Here is a 7020-nt window from a genome sequence, read left to right as displayed (position 1 = left end):
CATTGGTCTTGGACAAGCCACAATATTTATCAAACTTGTACAAGTGAGCAAAAGGGTCTTCAGCAACAAGGCCATGATACTTGTTGTTCTCTATGGTGTTAAGCAGCCCTGACTTGATCTCAAAGTTGTTGTTCTCCACAGCTAGTGCTCTGATTCCCAGTGTATGACCATGAATGTGAGGTTGATCATAGGCTCCAATGGCTCTAGCTTGGCGCTGTGGATGCTGTGGCCTAAGGTTTGCAGCGCCTTGGGCCACTCCATCATGAGGCTGATTCTGATTGTGCTCCATTTCAAACCCCAATCTCTGAAAGTGAGCATGTTGCTCTTCTTCTCTTCTCTTTCTTGCTATCCCCCTCTCAAGTGAAACTATGTCTTCAACTCTTGGAACTAGGCTTGATGAACCTCTGCTCTTCAAGTTCATACACCTGAAATACAAAGGGAGATGAAGAAGGAGAAGCAGTAACAAAATAAAAGAAAAATGACTTAGTCTCAAGGAAGTGACTAAATCCCAATGTCACAATCAACCAAGAACTTGGCAACGGCGCCAATTTGATGTTAGGAGTTTTCAAGGCTCCTAATCAAATGTTGTAGTATAAAAGATTGTCGAACCAATCCTAGGTGATTCTAAAGCAAAGGGAATGCAAGTTCATTCTTAAGCTAAGTGCAATCCGGTTTGAAAGATGGTATGAACTAAGAACTAATAAGCTAATGCAATAAAGTAATGATCTTTCTTTCTGAATATGAAGAAAGAGGACTCATGGCGCTAGGCATTTGATCTTGGGTGATGTAGATCCAATCTAGAGGTGGCAAGTTATCAATCAAACACTTTCCTTATGCCTAGACACTAAAGTAAACAATCTCTATCTCTAGATGAATGTTCTTTTGGTAAAGCAACTCAAGCATCTAATCTCTTAGGTTGAATGTTACTAAAGCAAACAATGAGAACAAGTCTAATAGTAATCTTAATTCCTTTAGCAACTAATCTCTTAGTAAAGCAAGCTAAAAGCATTGAAGAGTTGGTTAAGGCATTTAATCATACACCTTGTGGGCAGGAAATGCCTAGAGATCTATTTTAGTATGATCAAGACTAAAATAGCATTGAGAACCCTCAACAAGCAAGGAAACAAGTAGATATAACACTAACAACCCTAGATTTTCTCTAATCACCCTAGCCCATGAATCCAAGATTAATCTACTCACTAATAGACATGAATAACCCCAAAACCATGGATAATTCAAGGCTAAATATGATTAGAAAGCAAGATAATCACACAAACACAAAGAATATAGATGGAAAATGATTCAAGATCCAAATTTTCTTTAAAGAGGTTTATGTGTTCTCCAAGAGAAAAGAAGATAATTCCAACTTTGGGATCTACAAAGTATTTATATGTCTTTGGTAAACCTAATGGTTTCCATTAAAAAGTCTAAAAAGCCCTTTAAAAACACTAAAATTCGACCAGCTGAAAATGTGACCCGGGTAGAGGTCGGGTCGCCCAATCCGCGCTGGTCTACCCGTGCTGGGTCGTCCTAGGTCGTCCGCGCGGGTCGTCTAACCCGCGCTGGGTTATCCTGGGTCGTCCGCGCGGGTCGTCCAACCCACGCTGGGCTACCCGCGTCAGCTTCCGTCGTCCAGCCTTTTTCGCCCGCGCGGGTAAGGGAACCCACAGTGGTCTACCCGGGTTCGACCAGGGTTGATATGCCTCTAGTAAATCGATCATAACTTCTCTAATACAGCTTTAAATGACTTGAAACCAGTTCCATTAGAAAGATAACTCAATTTATTATGTCCTCCCAAGATATTAGCAACAGAAGATATCTTTAGGACTTTCATCCATGTTCATCTTTCACCCTTTTGCACGAGAAATGTCTCAAAACACCTCCAAGAACTCTATAGGACACACCAACACCTGATAAAGACTTATGAATTCAAAATGGATACTAAAGATGCCTAAATCTATTCTACATGATCAAAATATACAAGAATGAATTATTAAAAACATGTAAATATGCAAGATATCACCAAGCGAGAGCTTAGGTATTGAGGCTGATCGTTGAATGGTGAAGCACCACGATAGTGGGCTGATCTATCTTAAGTGATCCGAGTTCTAGACTAGTGCTAAATTAAACTTGAATAATTTTTTGGCTCACACTTGTTTAACACCCGATCAACCCACCCTTGGCTAGCATTCTCTTTAATCTGAGGCAAGAACAATTGCATTGAGGAACCAGATCACCTCCTTTAGACAGCTCACTGATGAGCCTTTTTGCGACGCATGGGAGCGCTTCAATGACTACCGCAGAGAATGCCCTCACCATGGATTTGATGATGATTACCTACTGGGCATTTTCTATGATGGAGTTGACTGGGAATTTCAGAGTGTTATGAACTCTGCCAGCAATAGAGACTTCATGACTCAGACCACTGATGGATCGTTTGAGCTGATCGAGAACATGGCTGCTACCTCAGCCAATAAGAACGAGGAGCGTGATTGCTCTAAGAAAGGGAACAGTTCTGACACCCAGAAGATAGATGAGCTTACTGCCAAGGTTGATCAACTACTGAAAAACAACCAAGGGCACGTTTTCAGCATGGAGCAAGCTACGGCCGGGCAGATTCAGAACCAGAACCAGCGACAACCGCAGAGCAATCGGCAAGCTGTTCCAGCTACGGGGAATAGTCAACCAGATGAGCTGAAGGGTCTGGGTATGATGATGCAACAGCTGTTGCAGGGTCAGCAGGTTCAGGCCAAGGCGTTGAATGCAATAGAGCAGCCGTTCGCTGAGACTGTTCTAGGCGCATAAGAGAACACAGAGCAGTCTGCTAGCTCTGGAGCGACTGCTCCTAGCGAACCTACTGAGACTCCACCACTGCGAGTCTATGTTCCTAAGGTTCCCTATCCAATTCCACCTAAACATCTGATGGATCCTATTAGTGCAGAGCAGCTGGCTGGGTTTAAGAAGATGGTGAGAAGGCTTCCTCAAAATATCTCATTGAACATGCTTGGGAAATTCGGCCATTGCATATGTTCTTCAAAAATTGCAGAGAATCTCAGAAGAAAATCAAGGCACTCTTTACTGAAGCACAGACACCATCGATGAGGGTACTGCCTAAGGTTGATGACCCTGGAAAGTTTGTTTTTCCTTGTTCCATTGTTGGAGTGGAATTCAAGGAACTCTTTATGATTCTGGGTCTAGTGTGAACCTTGTCTCAAAAGCGATTGTAGACGAGCTGGGCATTGTTGATGTTGAGCCTTCTTAGGTGAAGCTGGCTTTTGCAAACTCTTCCATGGCAGTCCCTTATGGAACCATTCGCAATCTTCCTGTCAAGGCTGGGGACTGTGTGCTCCATACCGAATTTCAAGTTGTTGAGATGAGGAAGGATCATGAGATGCCTTTGATCTTTGGAATGTCATTTATGGCTACAGTTGGAGCAATCATTGACATTCCTAATAAGAGAGACTCCTTCTCCAACATCAACAAGATGGTTTTCTACAAGGCTCCTCAACCAGATCACAAATCCGATACGCCTCCTGCATCTCAATGGTCAGTGGAGAACAGCCTAAAATTGTACCAAAGAAGGAGTTTGGCGATAAGAGTGAGATCAAAGAATTCCTGGATGGAGATCCTCACAGTGATACCAAGAAACTCAGTGGGAATGCAAGGGTGAAAGAAAAAGTTCAGAAGAAAAGGGTCAATGGTGACCCTACAATGACTTTGATACCTCACATGTGTGATGAGAAATCCATTGAGTATGAGGTAAAGTGCAAAGGTACCTCCAAACCTTTCTCTAAAGTTAAAGTTATTCTCGCATGTGAGCTGAAAGAGAAAGGAGAAGCTGTTGTGAAGGGGTTGCTGAGCAGAGTTCGGATGCTGAACATGTCTGATTGTGGAGCTTGTTTTGGAACAAGCCATCATGATCAACCCGACTGATCCCTGTCACCAAGTCAAGCTAGTGACTTAAATCAAGCGCTTGGTGGGAGAAAACTCAGAGATACTTCAAAAATTCTAGGTTGCAGCAATGGAACAACCTGCCCTTTGAAAAGAGGGGCTGTTCCAGGCGACCATCTGACGATAGAACACCCAAAATTTACATGGAGCGTCCGCTCCACTCAGATAAGTATCTCAACCAAAAAAATGTTTATTCTTGTTTTCACCTTTTTCTGATTTATTTTCACACCAGAGACGGTGTGAAGTAAGTCTGGAGGAGGGTTTTCGTCGTTTACTAACTCGTTTCTTTCTTTTGTTTTTCTTTTGAGTCAGTTTGAGTTATTTTTTATGATCGAGTCAGTCAAAACTTTGTGGGAATTAGGACCTTATTCCGTGTTGATCAATGACCACCTCGTTCTTTAGTTATCTTATTCAGTGACCTTAGCAGTGGCGAAAGACACACATGTGGACCTGGAACACCCTGATATTATCTCATTTGGTTCTCCAGAAGATTTCGGCTTTTCGAGGTTACACTGGAAATACTTAGCACCATTTAACTTAAACCTAATCTTGACTGCAATTCTTTTTATTATGGGCATTAGATCAGGGAAACGAGAATACACTCATAACTTCTTATCCTTTTTATCCATCTTGTTGATCCTGAGTGGCTAACTCATCTTTAGCTAGCTCCCACCCAGCAACTTAGCCTTTATTCCACCTTCATGCATTTGTTTTTCAGTGTCATATGTGCAAACATGTGCAAAAAGGTCGGAGAGGAAAGGATCAACGCAGCCTCTTACTCGTTACTGCTTCAGAAATTTAATCAGAAAGGAGAACAAGCAGTTTAAGGGAGCAACCGCTCCGTAACCAAAGAACTGTGCAAGAGCATGGGTGGAGAACCAGAATGGTTGGGAAATCAGAACCACCAGTGGCACTCAGAACCATCACGTATTACCTCTTTCGTCACATCACTATATCAGTCTTAAAAAAAAATTATGAAAATAAGGTGATGGAGAAGGGGAAGAAATCAAAGAAACATGAACCACTGGGAAGGTCAAGCAAAAGAGTGGGTACCAAGTTGAAAGCTTGGAGAGCAGGCAAATGATATGAGCAGCCAGATGGCTGATCCAAAACGGAGCAGCCGTTCCAGAGGTAGCAAAAACGAGTAGAGGCTGTGGACATCAATGGATCCGCCCTCTCTTGCAGTTTTGCGTGATATCCTGCATCCTCTACAAAAAATAATAGCCCCTAAACACTCTTAACTCCACCATTAAGTAGCCTATTCCACACCTAGACCGTATACCCTGAATAGTGCATGTGATGAGAAGCTCACGCTACTCTTAATTGAATGTAATGAGCTTTGTCTGGAAAGTGTAGCTTTTGCAGGTTTGAGATGTAGAGTATCGAGGCGATCTTGAACAGCAGTCAGTGGGGTTTTGGTAAGGGTGTGTTGTCCTAGTTTTACTGCTTATATGGTTCAGAGATTCGTGGTTAAAGTATGGTTGCTGAGAATATGAGAGTTCCCATACTTTCAAACCTTTCTCCTTGTTCTTGATACTTGACATTGTTTGAGGACAAACAAGGATCTAAGTCTAGGGGGTTGATATATGGTGTTTTAGACATCTTGTATATATGTTTTTCAATTGGTTTTCAAGTCTTTATCGAGTCTTCCTAGTTTTTTTCGAGTCATTACAGGTCTGGAGTTGCATTGGATGGGAGATGGACCAGCTGGAACAAAAGAGGCAGAAAAGAGTGCAATTTGGTGATTTTTACGCAAAACAGTCTTGATGGTTGTTCCCGATCGCGGGGAACACCCCGAGTGCATGTTCCAGCGGCAGAGATTTTTATGGAAGTTTCCAAATATTTTGGGATTTTACAAAGAGCTTCCCCCTTTTTCTCCTTGGCCGTCAGAGACCTGCAAATATATCTTTTCTTATTCTTTTACACATACTACGCTTCTTTTTCAGAGAAAAACAACTCTAGAGCTTTTAGAGATTTGTGATTTGATATTTTGTAAAGGGAGAAGACTCTATCTCTCTCACCATAGAGAAGAACTCCCTAAACCCTTCTTCTATTTTATCTACACATGTTTTCTTCATCTATTGTCCCTGTGTTTTCTTGTTTCATGGCTGAGTAGTCAACTTGCTTAGTCTACGGTGTTATGGTGTTAATTTCGTGAGTTAAAAATAGATAAGTGAATCCATTGATTGTCTTCATTCATAATTGTTCTTAATGCTTGAATTAAACTGGCCGCTTAATGTTAGATCCTAGGTTTAACTTGTTCATTACCGTGTAATAGGTTGCTAGATCTGTTATGAATGAACATTGCATCCCTAATCAGTGAAAGTAGATATTAGGGTGTTATGGGAACCATCGGTCTTGGTCTTAATGTTCATCATCACGCCTTGATCTAAGCGAGAGCTTAGGTATTGAGGCTGATCATTGAAAGGTGAAGCACCACGACAGTGGGCTGATCTATCTTAAGTGATTCGAGTTCTAGAGTAGTGCTAAATCAAACTTATATAATTGTTTGGCTCACACTTGTTTAACACTCGATCAACCCACCATAGGCTAGCATTCTCTTTAATTTGAAAACCTTAAAATCAACTTATTACTTTCTTGTTACGATACTTTATTCTCAAAACTCTCATATTGTTTTACCTTAATATTGATCCCATAGAAATAAAGCATAAACTGATCTTCTGAAATTGAATTTCAAATATTACAACAATATTGTTTGCTTGCAGAAAAGACACAGTTTTAGTGTATCACTCATCCATATTCAATTTCAGTTCCCCTTTCCTAGTATTTATTACACAAACCCATTCGCCTAGGCTTTTCGAAATATATGTAAAAGATTAAAGTTGCACAAACACAAAGATTATAAGAACTTCACTTCTTATTAGATTTAGAAACTCTCTCAAAACTAAACCTTTCAATGTGTTTCTCTTGATGGAACATCTCTCCATGAGAACTCTTTATATAGGAAGAAGCTACATCTTTTCCTAATAATAATATGGAAACATTCCTAAGCTCGATATGTTTTCCTTTTTCCTTAACCCATCAAACTTCACTTTAATGAGTTAACTT

Source organism: Brassica oleracea, chromosome C4 (genome assembly GCF_000695525.1).
Source record: "Brassica oleracea var. oleracea cultivar TO1000 chromosome C4, BOL, whole genome shotgun sequence".
NCBI lineage: Eukaryota > Viridiplantae > Streptophyta > Magnoliopsida > Brassicales > Brassicaceae > Brassica > Brassica oleracea.
This window is presented reverse-complemented; position numbering follows the sequence as displayed.